A 16,911-nucleotide genomic window follows, 5' to 3' on the forward strand; every position below is an offset into this window, starting at 1 on the left:
GGCAGCTAGGGGTCTTAGTGGATAGAGTCCTGGGCCTGGAGTCAGGAAGATCTGAGTTCAAATCCAGCCTCAGATACTTACTAGCTGTGTGACCCTGGGCAAATCACTGAACCACTGTTTGCCTCAGTTTCCTCATCTGTAAGATGGGGGTCATGATAGCACCTACTTTGCAGGGTTGTTGTGAGGATCAAATCAGATAATATTTATAAAGTGCCTTAGCACAGTGCCTGCCACATAGTAAGTATTATGTTAGCTATTATTATTGATTTGCTGCTTAACTGTAGCAGCGGCCTTCAAAAGCGCATTATCTTTTTTTTTTTTCAGCTAGGCAATGGGGTTAAGTGACTTGCCCAGAGTCACACAGCTAGTTAGTGTTATGTGTCTGAGGCTGGATTTGAACTCAGGTCCTCCTGAATCCAGGGCCAGTACTCTAACCACTGCGCCATCTAGCTGCCCCCCAAAAAGCATTATCAATGAACTATTTTCTTTTGGCTACTCTATGACTCTGCTGACAGTATTCAGTGAGAGAGGACACTGTAAAGGGATAGATAGGCTGTGGGATCTCTGCACCGAGGCTGATATGTGGCTCTGTGACATGGGTCTTAGTCCTTGGCCTCTGTGTTTGTTCTTTTTTATTCTAGGTGAAGGAATTGGGGCCTAGACCTTGTGAGTTTCAAAAGGTCAGGAGGGTGAGGGTCCAGGAGTCCTGTACAGGAGGCCCAGCATCCTAGAAGGTTATTAGCATCCAGTTCAACATTGATACCCCGAGGAGCAAGATGTGACCTTTGGGAGTGACCTTCAGGATCCAGGCCAAAGGTAATTGAGACAAGAACTCATCTAGAATCATGCTGAATCTGGAACTTGGTTGGATCAATGTTATATAGAAACTGAGTTAAGTTTGAGCCAACTCATCTCAGAGACTGAGGTGGGATAGGGGAGAGTATCCTCTTGAGGTGTTGGGGAAATGTTGGTACTTTTGTTATTGTTATGTCTTCAAAATAAATGTCCCTTTCTAAAAGCTAATTGATGCTAAGTAGTTAAATGGAACAAGGGCCTAGGTCACTGATGGCTAACAAGGAGGGGAATAAAATTGATTGGGAGCTGAAGCTGATAGAATTGGAGGAAAAATCCTCCCATCCCTCCGGTTATTCTAGAAACCTGAGGGACAAATGTAATAGCCTCTGGGATGGTGGGCTAGAGCAATGGTGTCAGACTCAAATACAAACCAATGCCTACCAGTAGCAATATTGACTTAGAAAACCACAAATTAACATTATCTAAATTTTATTGCATTCTCATTTATTTTGTTAAACATTTCCCAATTATATTTTAATCTGGTTCTGGCTGCACTGAGTTTTGTAGGCCTCACGTGGCAGGGTCTCCCGCCTGAGTTTGACACATCTGGGCTAAAGTGTACTTTTCTTTGCATAAGTTCTTTTAGAATCTATTCTATCTTAAAAGAGACCATCCAAAACTCCTTGTCTTAGCTCTCATTGTTGCCTTCTTAAAAGATTCTGGGTTGTGATACCATAGTATGCGAATTAACTGGGATGGAGTAAGACTATTACATTTAATGACATATAACATTTCCCCTCTTTTAAAAGCTTAATATGTAATATGTCCTTGCTTTGCTAAAAATCACTTGTTTTACATGAGTATGCAAGATTTTGACATGTCTTTAATTCTTCTTTATGAAACCATAAGTCACAGTGGCTATTAAATATGCCTTTGACAGTCTATTTTTCAAAGTATTTGTTATTGTTGTTCAGTCATTTCAGTTGTGTCAGATTCTTTGTGACCCCATTTGGAGTTTTCTTGGCAAAAATACTGGAGTGGTTTGCTGTTTCCTTCTCCAGTTTATGTTATAGTTGAAGAACTGAGAAAAACAGGGATAAGTGACTTGCTCAGGGTCACAGAGGTAGTAAGTATCTGAGGCTAGATTTGAACTCAGGAAGATAAGTCTTCCCAACTAGGGCTGACACTCTATCCACTGTGCTGCTCCTAGTTAATTGTTGATTGACAAGACCTACAGAATTGAGCAGTTCAACCAGGGATGGCCACAGAGAAAGGACTCAGCTTGGACTGGTTTGCAAGCAGTATTTTTATCAGATGGCATGAGCCCTAAGGATCTCAGGGTTGGGAGTCTAGATCTCAGAAGTATAGTTTTGATCAAATAGGATAACCTTTGTAAAGTGCTATGAGTTGCTTAATAAATGCTTGTTCCCCTACCCCTTGATTATAGTCCATAGATTTTCGATGGGGTTTAAAGCAGGCAAGTTCCCATGCCATTGATGTGTTTATTCCGTTTCTTGGATAAATTTCTTAAGCTTTCTTTGTGTATGGCATAGTCCAAGGTTACAATACAACATTCCATCCTCACTTAGGATTTTCTATAATTCTAGAACAACTCTATTTTTCAGTATATACTTATGAGTGTTTATAATTCTTTTAATGGAGAAAAGACTTCCAGGCTCACTAGAAACAAAAATCCTCAAAATATTTTGGGGGTAGATGTTTTGCAGGGGATAAAAATGTCCAGATTGTATAGGTTCACCTAGATTTCTTCTGACGACAGTTTAGTTTTAGCCTTTAATGGAAAAAAAGGGCTTCAATAATAAAAGTGACATGTTTTCAGTCTTTAACACTTCATCCTTTGTATTATCTTGCCCATGACAAGCATTTTTTACTACGTAGCAACAGTAAGAGCCCCCACCTTTAAAAAAACTAGTCTTCTCACTATTCTTCCAAATCTAAGAAACCTGTGGATTGTAGAGGCATCAATAACAACTCTTCCAGCTTTCAGGTCCCTCTGAAGGTCTTAGGCTTGTTTCCTGAGGATTAATTAGATTATTTTGCATCAATTGTTTGTTATTTCTTGGCATTTTAAAAAAAATTTCAACTGTACTTTCCTTCAAACAACAGATTATAGGTTTGAATCATCTTCAAACTACTTGAATTTCTTACACTCAAAACTATTGCAATATCTCTAATAGTCATTAAGGCAAGCACTTTAAGAACTCCTGATTTCTACATGTTTCTTAGAGCAATATAATTTTTTAAAACCATAGAATTTAAAACCGAATCCAAGAAACCAATGAAACATGGATGTCTGACACAGAATCCACCACTCAACTGACACAAAACTAAATAGAAGTGGAGAAATCAGTTCAATCTAGTTTCATTTGCCCTGCTGGTCTGATTCCCCAACCCTTTCTAGTACTGGAACCCTAATCAATCATTACTATCATTGATCCTCACAAGTTGTGTCCACCTTTTCCCTTACATTATTCTTGTAACTTTCCAAACCAATATACTTCTCCTTGGCTACCATTTCCTTATGTGTGTCATCTTCCCCAGTTGGAATATAAACTTCTCAAGGAAAGAAACTGTCTTGGCTTTTGTATCAGGATCCCCAGACTTAGGACAATACTTGGTACATAGTAAGAGGTGGATAATCTGCTTTTTCTGTCATTCATCCTGTGTCTCTGATGCCTCAATGTGGAGCAGTGGGTCTGGGGATAGTGTGAGGACACTGCAGGTGAATTGGCCTTACAAAGGATCTAGGATGGAAAGGGAGAGGCCAGCTAGTACATAGCTGAGGAAAGAGAAACCTAGAGAGGTAACCGTGGTAACACAGATATGGTGCTTCGGAAGTGGGATTTGAAATTGAGTTCAAAGCAGGAGGTGAATGGGATAATCCACTGACTTCTCCATTATTCGAAGGGTCAGTTCTGAGCAGCTCTGAGCCCTTACTCATAGATTAGTTTGAAAGGACCTAGTGAACTTCTCCTCACCCTGCCTCTCATTGGGGAGATAAAAAGATAAACCTGGCCCTTGCTCTTGAGAAGCTTGTAAGCTACTAAGATTAAATCCCCCAAAGAGGAGCTGTATCTAAGGGATGGGCGTGTTTGAAGGGGCCAGTACCAGCTTGACAGATGTAGCAGTTTTGGTGACATTTAGAAACATGAGAATGCAGTCGGTCATCCAAATTCTCATTTAGGCTCATTCGGTAGAGTCAGGGAAACCCTGACCTTGCTGATTTTGAGCTAAAGTGAAATACTCCGCTAAACAGAGCATCAGGAGAAGTGTGGAATCATCATTTAGAGCCTTGATGATTTGGGGTGCTGTTAAGTAGCGGTTCAGGAAGGACTTTACTATTTTTTTAAAATACCAGTTGTGCAAGAGCAACTAGCTTGGGTTGGAGGTGGAGTATGTCAGGAGTGTAACTCTGGGTCATCACTGAAATCAAGATTTCCTTCTTCCTACTTTGCTAGTTTGCCTGATGAAAGCTTGAGAATTCCATGAGTCACCTAGATTCTTACTGGCCAACCAAATTATTCCCCATGAACCTGAAGGATGTCTCTCATTGCCAGGAACTCATGAGAGGGCTGGGTAAGAGGAGATGCTTGAGGGAGAGGCAGAGGCACATTTTTACCTTCTTAGGCTTCCCTGTGCAAAGGTGAGGAAAGCCATTTTGAATATTTTCTACTTCTTCCAAATATGAGACCAGACCAACTGTACTAATGACGACCTCTGTACTGTTTCTCACTTGCGCTTTGTGTCTGTCAGTCTGTAGGCTTGGAGGTGCTGGGCATTTCATAGAGTCATAGAATGTACATCTGAATATTTATTCTTCATTCAATGTCAATCTCTCTCTCTGTCTCTCTCTGTCTCTGTCTCTCTGTCTCTGTCTCTGTCTCTCTCTCCCTCCCTCCCTCCCCCTCCCCCTGAGATGTGCTAGGTGCCAGGGAAAGAGACAGAATATAAATAAGACATTTCCCATGATCTTAAGGAGTTGACAATTTGACTGATGGTGGAAAGGACTTGAGGTCAGTAGATGTGGGTTTGAATCCAGGTTTTGACACTTCCTAGCTGTGTGGTCCTGAGAAAGTCACTTCATATCTCCAGGGCTTGGCTTCCTCTTGTAAAAATGGGAATCATAATGCTTGGGACATCAACATCACAGGGCTGTTATGAGGAAAGTATTTGTCAAAACTTAAAGGGCTATATAAATGTATATTCATATGATCAGAAGTAATGTTACAATGTTAGCGTTGGAAGTGGCCTTGAAGACCATCTGGGCCGACAGCTTGTTTTATAGTTGAGGAAACTGAAGCCCAGAGAAATGACATTTCTTCACTATATTCACAAAAGGAGTTAGTGGAAAAGGTTGAACTAGAACCCAGATCTCTTGATTCCCAGTGTAGTTCTGTGAAACTATCCCATACGTCCCTGTTTCTGAGTTTGCCCCTGCAGGTGTCCTCTGTGGTCATGACCTTAGGGATGGACGTCTGGGTCCCAGAATCATCTAGAAGCATTGACTCCTTGGAGCCTAGCCTCCCCATCTCGAAAAACAAGGTGTTTTCTATTAGTGAGTTTGTGGTGACTGTGTGTACAGAGTGTACACAGTCCCATTATGGCATAATAGAATTTGCATCCAAATTGACCGCGCTATGAATCTGCATCTGAGCCCCAAACAAATGTGTTTTTCCTTAGCAGGGAGCTGGGCGTGGGCTGTGTGGGTTATGGTGCTCTGTATCCGGGAGCCTGCTGGGCGTTCTGCAGCTGGGCAGTAGGCCGTGTCAGGAGTGCCCGCTGAGGTGTGAAGTGACATCACAAACAAAACAAACAGCAGCTCTGGGATAATGTTCGTGCACATGAAAAGAGGAGGGGACTTGGAACTCCCAGGGGAATTGGCTTCCCTCAAAACTCCAATTAGCTCCCAAATTAGTTCCCCCATCACGTGTGCAAGGATTTCTAACCAAATTTGCTGGAAAATGGATTCTCAATGCTTCTGTCTATTTACCTAATACTTAACACAAGGATAGCAACACACATACAAATTTAAAACAAAACACATGTTGGTTTTTTTTTTTAGATAAAAATTTGAAACAGATGGTCTCTTTTAAGACAAATATTTATTCCCCTGACATTTTTCACTTAAATGTTTATATTTTTAAATATAGGCTTTATACTGAGACTTTGGAGATGTCATCATAATGAAATCCATGTTGCTCATAATTGTCTATTTCCTAGAATCATAGAAACGCAGGGCTGGAAGCAACCTCAAGAGGTTATCTCTGCCATCCCCCTGCCTCTAGGCAGGGCTGAATGTAGCCAGCTGGGACAAATGGGTGTTTATCCTGTTTATCTTGGAGCTCTCCGAGGAAGGAAACTCCACAACACCTCCTCCCTCTCCAAGTTCTTTTCATCTCTTGAGAGTTATGGATTCCCTGATTGAATGTAGCATCCTAGGAAGGACTCTGCCTAGTCATAGAACATAGTTCTGTTACTTCCTGCCATATCAGATGCTATACTTTCCTCAGCTCCAGGCTCTTTACCTGTGTTTTTAAGCAATAGAATAACTTGGCTGCCCCATCTGATCTGGATTAGGGTTCTCTGACACAGCCAAGGCTCATTGGGTGCTGTTTTCCTCCTCTCTAAATGAATGTCTCTATAGGCAAAGAGAAGCAGAATTTGGAACAATTGTTCAGTTGAAAATGAACAATTTTGGGGAGAAAGTTGTAAGTAGAAACTAGCCCTCTGTCTGAGTTATATAGATAAGAAAAGTCAGAGAACGCTAGGAGAGGCCCAGATGAGCTTTCCTCTCTTCTCTTTGAGGGCAGGCATCTTTGTATTCTCCCTGCTTCCAGCAGCCCCTAGTATCTTGAGCTTGATCTATATTTTGTTCAATGAATGGATGGATGGATGGATGGATGGATGGATGGATGGATAAACTGATGGACTGATGGATAAATGGATGGATTGATTGATGGATGAGTGAGTGAACAGATGAATAGATGGCTAGATGCTAATCACTCCTGATCTGTGAGGGATAGGTTACCCCCTGTGAATAACAACTGTAATATAGTATGCCTTGTAGCCTTGGGTCCTTCCTGATCATTTGTTTGTAACAGTGTTCATTTCATGCACTTTCCCTGTACACTTGCCTAGAGCTATACCCATCTATCTATTTTGGGTAGCTCATATACATCTTCTCAGTCTGGTGCCCATCCTGTATATCTGCCCAGACCAATGTCAATCTTACATACTCATTTATGGAAGAACCCATTACTCACATTTGGCTAGTTATGTTCCTACTAAGGGAACAAGTGCTCTGGAGTTTGCTGCTATGTTCTTGGGCCCAGACAGGAGGGGGAGAATATGGCATAAAGATTTATTGGACTCACTGATCTTTGAATACATGAAAATGGAAGAGGAGGAGGGAAGGAAGACATGATTCAGGATCAAGGCCTTTACAATTTCCTTCTCAGGTGAGGAAGCAGAGAAAGAGTTAAGAAGGACTGTTTTATCTCATCCTCTCTGTTTTTCCCTAAACTTCAGATAAACCAACTTTCTCATGGTAGACCAGCAGACTGCTGGAAAATGTTTAACCACCCATTTTGGGAGGCAGGAGTGGTAAGAATGTACACAAGACACATGCTTTAAAATTTCATTTGCATGCTTAATATTTTCTCCATTGCTTTCTTTAGTCTAGAACAATGGTGTCAAACTCAAATAGAAATGGAGGCCACTAAATAGTCCATAAGGATCCTTGCAGATAATAAATTGACTTAGAAAACCATATATTAACATTATCTATGTTTTATGGGTTTTTTTTTTTACTATTTTGAATATTTTCCAATTACATTTTAATCAGATTTGAGCTGCATTGAGGAGTATTGTAACCTCCTGTTGACTCCTCTGGTCTAGATAATCAAAGAAATAATAAATCGAGCCCTAATTTGGTTGCAGACTTCTGAGGCATAAATGTTTACAATGATTACAGTGGGTTCTTATATTCTCTCCATCTTTCTGTGAATTGTGAGGTGATAAAGATGTTGAATATCACTTTCAGAAGGCTGTTCTTTCCTACTAACACTCTCATTGGTTCTATGTTGCAGCCTGCTCACACCCACCACATACATTTTTATAGCTATCTGTGTTTCATCTCTAGTTCTTCAGAGGCAATGGCAGGGGTAGGGAACCTGCAAGACCACATGTGGCCCTCTAGGTCCTTAAGTGTGGCCCTTTGACTGAATCCAAACTTCACAGAATAAATTCCCTTAATAAAAGGATTTGTTCTGTAAAATTTGGACTCAGTCAAAAGGCCACACCCAAGGATCTAGAAGGCCACACGTGGCCTCGAGGCCGCAGCTTCTCCACAACTGGGCAATGGTGTTTAGGTCTTGTTATGATGGGCCTTTCCTATCATGGGAAGCTTGGGAACAGTCAAAGTGCTTTGTAATTTCTTGAAAACCAAGAGGCTGCTCTCCTTTTCAAGTCTAGTCCTAGTTCATTGTCCATTTGTGTCATCTGTACCAGATACAGAGTATTCATTCAGATACATGTTGACATCTGGGAAATAGGCGTTGTTCATCCATTTGGTCTTTCCTATATGGATGAATAGGCCAAATTTGGCTTGGCAACATCTTGAAGCTGGATGCAATCAATGCAATCTCATCAAACAGGAGGGTCTAGAAGACCTACAGGTAGGTACATCTACAGGTAATCCCTTCCTTGACTTGGACTCTGTACTGGATCTTTTTCACCACAGTGGCAAATGCTTCTGTCAAGCATAAATCTCCCCATTTTATAATTTGCCTACTTTTTAAAATCAGAGGGTCATTGAATAGTCATTTCTTTTGTTCTATCTCCCAAAGAGCCCTGAATGATTTTGATATGTGGATGAGAGATACTTTGTAAAACTATATGTAATTCAGTGTTTTGTCTTGCTTTGATGCTTTTCTTTAATCAATACCAATAATCACAATGAGATTTCATATTCTCAACATCTTTCAGTAAGTTGTGAGATGGTAAAGATATGGATTCATTGTTGAATGATGTCAAATGTTTGCTGAGTTACTTTTTGTACACTTTGGTTTCCTTGTGGTAGCAATTAATTTACATTGGTTTAGCTTGGATGAAATTAAAATAATCTATGTCAATGTTGTTTCTGTTATCCATTTCCCATTTAGGATTTTCAATCTCTTATTAAATAATTAAGAGTAAAATTTTCTTAATTGTATGCTGTATCTTATGCAGAAGGTTGCTTGTTCCCTACTAACACCCTTATTGAGAAGATGCTCTCAGTTCACACACCCACACCCATACACCCATACACGTGTGTGTGTGTGTGTGTGTGTGTGTGTGTGTGTGTGTGAGACCTTCATATAGACTTTCTGTAGTTGGGAGAGCAGATGTGTAAGTTAATAGTTACTGATGTTCTCTTGGACCCTTTTTTCTTTGGTATTAATGAAGTCTGAGACTTTTCCATGCCTTTGATATCTTTCCTTCCTTTAGAGATCTTGTATATCAGTCCGTCAATGTCCTCACAATCATATCCTTTCCAGCATGAATCTCTTTTATACGTAATTGATCCAATCTCGTTGCTTTTTTTGTTACCTTTATCTCTTTCATGCCCATTTCTATACCTCTTCTATAAGCACCTCAGTGACTGTGATATTAGGGTCCAACTATGGTGGCATCACTGTCTTTGACAAGATAGTTTGCTGAAATGTTTTTTTGCAAATCTCTTCCATTTTTCTTCTGTTTGTGGTCCTCTTTCCATTTTTATCCTTGCATGCCCTTTAAGTGTCTTTGTTTAGTTTGATATCTTGCCAAGCTTTCTTTAAATCAGTTTTATCCTTCACTATTTCTCTTTATTTTATGATGATTCTGCTTAAAATTATCCATTGTTATTCTTCATAAAATTTTTACAGATGAGCTTATGTTCTAACCTGGTGTTACGTTTGGCAGGCATCTTTCTCCATTTGGCAAGAAAGTCGAATGTTTGCTGACTGAGGTGCTTTCTGTACACTTTGGTTTCCTTGTAATAGCAATTAACTTATATTGGTTTAACTTCGATGAAATTTTAATAATCTAAGTCAATGTCATTTCTGTTATCCATTACTCATTTTGGATTTTTAGTCACTTGTTAAATAATTAAGATTTAAGTCTTAACTGTATACCATATCTTATTCTCCCTGCTACCTAGTCATCTGGGTAGCACTGAACACTGATCAAGAAGACCTGAGTTCAAATCCTGCCTTAGGCACTTACTAGGTGTGTGACAGTGGCCAGCGCACTTAATCTCTCTCAGCCTCAGTTTCTTTGTCTCCTAAATGGGGATAATGTGCAATAACCTTGGAGGGTTGTTATGAGACTCAGATGAGATAATATATGCAAAGCACTTTGCAAACCTTAAAGTACCATCTGAATGCTGACTATTGTTCTTTCCTCTTGTTTATCATAAATTTTGATATTATTTCTGATGAGTTGATGTTCCAATTCATAAATGACTGATTTAGGGAGAATTCTCATGTCAATAAGTCAACTTTTCCTGTCAGTTTCATTCTTGATGATGTTATTTGGTGTTCTCTACATTTAGTACCTTCTAGTTCTTTATTTTTGCTGGTATGAGGAAAGTCTTCGTGATACATAGGCATGAAGATTCTATATTATCCCAAAGTCTTTGGCCTCTCTCACTTCTTTCTCCTGAACAATACCTTGCCATCTATTTCTCCATAAACTAATTTTTATTCATCTTTGAATTGAAGTCACTGGATATCAGATGATATATTGTTTTGATTGGGTCTTATTAGGTACTTCGTAGAATTTCTCTACCACTTCATCCTCAGTAAATGATATTGGTGCATAAGCTGAAATTATTTTCTTGGTAGCCTTTTTGCAAATATTTAATTTTTTTTAAATAAATATTTATTGATGTCTTTTGGGTTTTTTTTTACATCCTCATAGTTTTCCCCGGTATCTTGCCCCCTCCACAGATTCATCCCATATAATAAATAACTTTTCCTTAAAGACAAAAAAAGAGGAAAGGGGGAAAAAAACCCCAGCATAACCAATACATTGAAAAAGTCTGAAAACATATGCGATGTGCGACACTTGTGCACCTTTCACCTCCACGAAGCAGTGAGTTGTGAGTATCCTCTCTTAGTTCTTCTTTCAAGTCTTACTCGATCTTTATAATTTTTGCAGATACTTACTAGTATTGTAGCATGTGATGACCAAACGTCCCATGAAATAGTATGCCTCATAGCTTTTGAGCATTCAATAAAGCCCCCTCTGCCTACTCCTTTTTTTTTTTCCTGGTCCCTCCAAGTAGTTACGTATGGGTTTTTCTTTCATTTATCCATAACTTTCTTCCTTCTTCTGGTTTAATTTATGGCACAATTGACATGATTCAACTCTTTCACAGTATGTCCACTCATTGGTCACTGGACAAGGATTATGCATTTAGAACACCAATAGTTAGTTTGTTGATGGCCTAAAAACTGTGAGAGTCTGAGCATCTTCTGCCCCCTTTCCTACGACTCTGCCATTGTCTTTGCAGCAGCAGAATGGGGTTACACAGAACTAGGGCCATTTGTTTATCTTTCTTCATTTTTTAGGCTGCCATGGTGAAAAATATTTCATTACCAGGAGATGTGACTGTCCATTACTAGCTGGGTTGTTCCTTGGAAAACAGACTTGGCCCATTTCCAGGCCATACCTTAAAGCCTTTTCAGCATAGTAGAACCTACTACTGCTTGTGTTTCCCTGGCATATCCTTCAAGAGTCCAGATGTGATGTTTAAAAAATTTGAGAAGACATAGTATCTGGGTAATTAATAATTTTATTAATAAGGCCAGCATTTTATTAATAAAAGGAATGGTCTTTTAGCTATCTCTTTCTTGAATCAAAGCCAATCATGGCGGCAGGCTCACAGCTTATATGCCCTTGGAAAAGTGGGTGGTATAGAGGGTGGCAGTTAGCTTTGATTGGTTAATAATTAATGATAGGTGGACCTACTCTAATGAGAGCCTGGGAGAGTGATATCATGTCATTCTTGGACAAAAAGAATATTTCTACACCCAGACCACCCCCAGATTTGGGTAATCTAGACAAAGGATCTATCTCCATCCAAACTTGCTTGAGTGGAACACAATGGACAGGAATTCACCTTAGATTCCTTGTGAGGTTAGGTGGGGTCTAATCAGGACTGAGCAGAAACTTAGTTCAACCTTCAGAGATGAACTTTGAAATGAGGACTTTAGAAAAAGGAGGAACTCTGGATCTTCCCAAATCATTGGTTATTACTAATCATTTCTCTCACAGGGTCACCTCCATGCCACGAGGAAGCATTGCACCAGGACTTTGTGGATGGGATTACACATCTCTTTATTTAAACCATTTCATTTGATCCTCATTAAAAAACCCTTTGGGATAAGTACTATAGGTATTATTATCTATATTTTACAGTTGGGGACATTGAGGTTCAGAGAAACCATGTGATTTGCTAATGGTCATAGCTTATGTAGGCTTAGAAAACTCAAGCATTATACAATTGTAAGGTAGTATTACTATCACTGGTCTTTGCATGGAAACCTGTGACCTAAAAATAGTGCAATTCTGGTTTGAGAAAAATTGTTCACTTTGGCTTCACTCTGTCTCTAATGGATAGTGTGTTCTGTCTATAAGACGGAGGAATCTTCCAAGAGTTAGAAGAGACCCGGGGATTATCTAGTCTAATTTCCTTGTTTTGCAGATGAGGATGTTGAAAAAGAGAGAGAGAGAGAGAGATAGAAAAGCAGTGCAAGTGTAGTGGAGAGAGCAGTGGGTTTGGAGTTCAGGGAATCTGGGTTTAAAACCCGGCTCACATATATACCACCATCCATTGTCCACGAGAATGTCATCACCTGCGTGGTTCTCACATTTCTCACCTGCAAAATAAAGGAATTGTATACTAGGTGATTTATTAAGTCTTTTCTAGCTTCAAATCCCATGAGGCACAAAGGATCTCACCTATAACTTGCCCAAGGTAACAGGTAGCAAGTGACAGAGCAGGGATTCAAACCAAGCTTTCAAAATGTGGTGTTTATTCCACTACAACAGGTCTCTCCCATCCAGGGGTATTCTCGTAAAGGTGTAACAGCATGCTCTCTGGAAAAAATGCATGCAGGACACACTTCTAAGTTTAATTTGCATCACTAAAACTTTCTTAAGTTTAGGGAATCAACCAAACATTAAATCAAGCCCTGATTTGTAGCATTTGCTGATTCCCAAGGTGTAGGTATGTACATGGGGTAGCTAGGTGGTGTAGTAAATAGAGTTCTGGGTCTGGAAATAGGAAGATTCATCTTCCTGAGTTCAAATCTGGCCTCAGAGACTTACTGGCTTTGTGACCCTGGGGAAGTCACTTAACCCTATTTGCCTCAGTTTCCTTACCTGTCAAATGAACTAGAGAAGGAAAATGGCAAACTATTCCAGTATCCTTGCCAAGAAAACCCCAAATGGAGTTATAAAGAGTCAGACATGACTGCAAATGACTGAAAAAGGTACAGATGCTCATACTGAAATTTTAACAATCAGCTCCCACAAGTTGGTTAGAACTGTCTGTTGTACACACCTGCTCTTATTCAACCTAAGGCTCCTTAAGGAGATGGGCCTGTATTCCTGATTTGGAATCAGAGGACCTGGGTTCAGTTTCTGACTGGCCCATACTATCTGTGTGACTTTGGGTAATTTGCTTCATTTCTCTAAAATTCAGTTTTCTCGCCTGGAAAAGGAAGGCTTGGACTTGATTCCTTCTAGCTCTGAATTTATGATATTCCTCAGCAATCAGTCTGGGACAAGTACTGGCCCAACAAAAAGAAGAGGTAGAAATCTTGTACACTGAAGACTTTGGTCTCTGTGTCTGGCTAATGTTGGCCTGGCTGCTGTGTGCTTTCTGTATTCTACAAGGTGTTTAGAGGTCATAGGTCCTTGGTTGGATTTCCTCATGAGATCTGTAGATGGAGGTTAAAATTCTGACCCTGGTGGTGATAGGAGATGAGCTGGAATCTGAGAGCTTGAATTCCACATCCTCACATTCTGCTACTTTCTCCTTATAAGTGCAGTCAACTGAAGACCTCTCGTCATGCAGTCGAGATCTGCCTCCCTCTGAGGGTCACAAGTGGCCAATGGCCAAGGAAACTGGAGATGACAGTTAGGCACATTTTGGGGATAGATCATGCAGGGGCTGGGTAGTGTGGGTGGAAGGAGGATGGGTGAAGGGATTTGAGTTTCAGTAGGGCCTATTGTGCATTGTGTCTGAGATATTACTCCAGTTCTACTCCATCAGAGTTGGGCATTATGGTACTGAATTATAAATTAAGTTAATCATAGTCTCCCTGGAAACCACCAGTTCTACAGCAGTGCACTCAGATCTCTTTCCTGCTGTTGTGTGGAATGTGTGTGTGTGTGTGTGTGAGGTTGATGCCCAAATGAGGAATTTGTTGGTGTGTTGACACTTCTGCTCTTAACCTAATGTTTTAAAATCCATGGCTGCTGCCCAGGGTTGGCTGCTGGCCTTGTTGTTAACACATCAGAATGGTGTGTGTTTGAGTTTGGCAAAGGCAGCCACACTCTGTTTTTTAACACCTCTCTGAGTACTAACAGCCCCCACTGAGGATGGTTAAACACACAAGCCATTAGGGCAAGAATAGCTGTGTCCAAGAGGGTTAGTCATAGTGGCCAGCAGATTATTATGTATGTGTGGGAAGAGACATAGACCAGAAACAAGAACAGTTCTGATTTTTCTCTGGGTGACCCTCTCTGCGTTTCATTTAACTCTTTCCAATCCTCAGTAACCCTCAGTAATGCCAAGGGCATTATTTCAAAGATTCTTAACCTGGGGTATGTGAATTAAAAAAAATCTGATACTTGTATTATAATATAATTGGTTTCATTGGCAATCCATTTTTGTTTGTTTGTTCTGAGAAGGGATCCATAGGCTTCCTCAGACTGTCACTGAAGGGATCCACGCCAGAAAAAAGGTCATACTGAAAGAACCCTTGTAATATTGCTTGTCTCAATGGGCCATATGATGATTGAAGGTTTACTGAGATGGAATTTCACTTCACCAGTGAAACTCACTGACAGGTTTGATGATTAGAGAACTTTCCGTGTCTCCAAAACACGGCTTCCTGTTTTCAGTGCCCTCAGTTAGCTGGCCCCTTCTTTACACTCCTACAGTACTTAAAATTCGATCCACATATATACCACTGATTATAGGCTGCCTAGGATGATTTTCTAGTTCTGATTTCAAGTTCAATTCAACAAACATTTATGAAGCACCTGTGTGAGGTACTGCGCAAAGTACTAGGAATCAGAGATGATATGATCTGTGAGTCTTGCCCTTAAGGATCTTACGTAGGTATTCTAAGATAGGCACACAACTGGATAGAAGACTTTTGGACCCGCACAGACTTTTTGGTTTCCTGGGTAGATGCTGGCATTGCTCTGTGGTTCCTCAAGGAAACCATGAGAATTAGGGGGGGCTGTATTGCCCCAGAAAGGGGGGTCATGTGGTAAGAGAGATAGTATTAGATACAGAGGTGAGGAGTTTCTGTACCAAGTCAAGACTTGTAAGAGCAAGAGTTGGTAGCTGTAGAGTAACAAGGAGGAGCAAGGGAGAAATTCATGGACAAACAGAAAAATCCCATGGCACAGTGCCTATCTACTAGACAGGGGTGGGAAACCTGTGTCCTTGAGGCCACATGTAGCCCTCTAGGTCCTCAAGTGCAGCCCTTTGACTGAATCCAAACTTCACATAACAAATCCCCTTGTTCTGTAAGTTTGAATTCAGTCAAAGGGCCACACGTGACCCAGAGGGCCGCATGTGGCCTCGAGGCCACAGATTCCCCACCCCTGGGTCTAGGATCTAGACCAATCAGGGGCTGTCAATGAGAAGCAGCAAGGGACAGAGTCACTATGTGAAGGAGTAAACTTGCCCTTCAATTGTGTTGCGAGTTATGAGGAGTGTGGGAAGGAGAAAGCGGCTGACTCCCTGGTGACTCAAAACACTTTTCCCTTGCAAGGGTAGGACAACCTCAAATACAGAGTGAATACTATCAGTCTGAAGGACTGTATGGGTCCCTGGGAAAGGTGGCATCCCAATGAAGGGAGGACAGTTGTTTTGACTATTTATGGACTTGGATGTGAATCCTTTCTGATTTGTATTTTCTTTTACCTTAAATAAGCTTAAATAATACCTGTCCTTTATATGTAGTATTAGCTTGAGTGCTTGCATGGATGTTTGCCTTTTCTGTAGAGACCTAGATATGAACTAAATTCGTAAGCTCAGGGAAACCCTGTCATGAGACAAAACCAGGAAGATTGTTGGGAGGATGCAAGATTGAACCCAGTCTTCTGTTGAAACCTAAGGCTGCTTCCTAGAGCTCCAGCTGCCACCCCCTCCAAACCAACCGTGAGAAATATGAGAGGAGAGGATTACTTTCAACTGGAGGAAAAAGGAGGGTTTCATGGAGTAAGTGGCACTGGAATTGGGCCTAGAAAGAAAGGAGTGATTTCAATAGATGTAAGTAGAGGGTAGAGATATAGTAGGAGAGGAGTCTATTCCAGACATAAAGGATGACATGTGCAAAGGCACAAGACTCAGGGGAGGGGCAAGGGAATGGTGGAATAGCGTGTTTTGGAATGTATTGCATCACACTTGAAATGATGTAGAGTGAGAAGAGGAGGTTGGAAGAAGATCATAGAGAGACCTAAATAGCAGGATAAGGGTTTGGTACTTTATTCAGTAGACAAAGGAACTGACTGAAGTCTTCTGAGCAAGGGAGTGAAATCAAGGAAGCCATAGCTTCTTGGGAAGGAAAATTGGCAGAACCCTGCAATGGACTGGAAACACCCCCCCCACACACACCCACACACCCACACACCCCCATACACACCCACACCCACACACCCACCCCCAACACACACATACATACACTCCCCCCCCACCCACACACCCACACCCACACACCCACATACCCACATACACACACACACACACACACACGCATACACACACATACACACATACACACACATACACACACCCACACACACCCATACACACCCACACCC

General features: G+C 40.9%; 1 protein-coding gene across 1 annotated transcript in view; it reads left to right on the plus strand.

The window, feature by feature from the left end:
* The first annotated feature begins 797 nt into the window (after positions 1–797).
* The window catches only part of LOC114045504 (E3 ubiquitin-protein ligase TRIM7-like), a 72,715-nt gene continuing 56,601 nt past the window's right edge, over positions 798–16,911 (plus strand). The window contains exon 1 of the mRNA XM_027865549.1: positions 798–816. The gene's annotated coding sequence lies outside the window, so the exon portion shown is untranslated. The remainder of the gene's footprint in view (positions 817–16,911) is intronic.

Source organism: Vombatus ursinus, unplaced genomic scaffold, assembly GCF_900497805.2.
Source record: "Vombatus ursinus unplaced genomic scaffold, bare-nosed wombat genome assembly UNPS02014778.1, whole genome shotgun sequence".
In the NCBI taxonomy this organism is placed as follows: Eukaryota; Metazoa; Chordata; class Mammalia; order Diprotodontia; family Vombatidae; genus Vombatus; species Vombatus ursinus.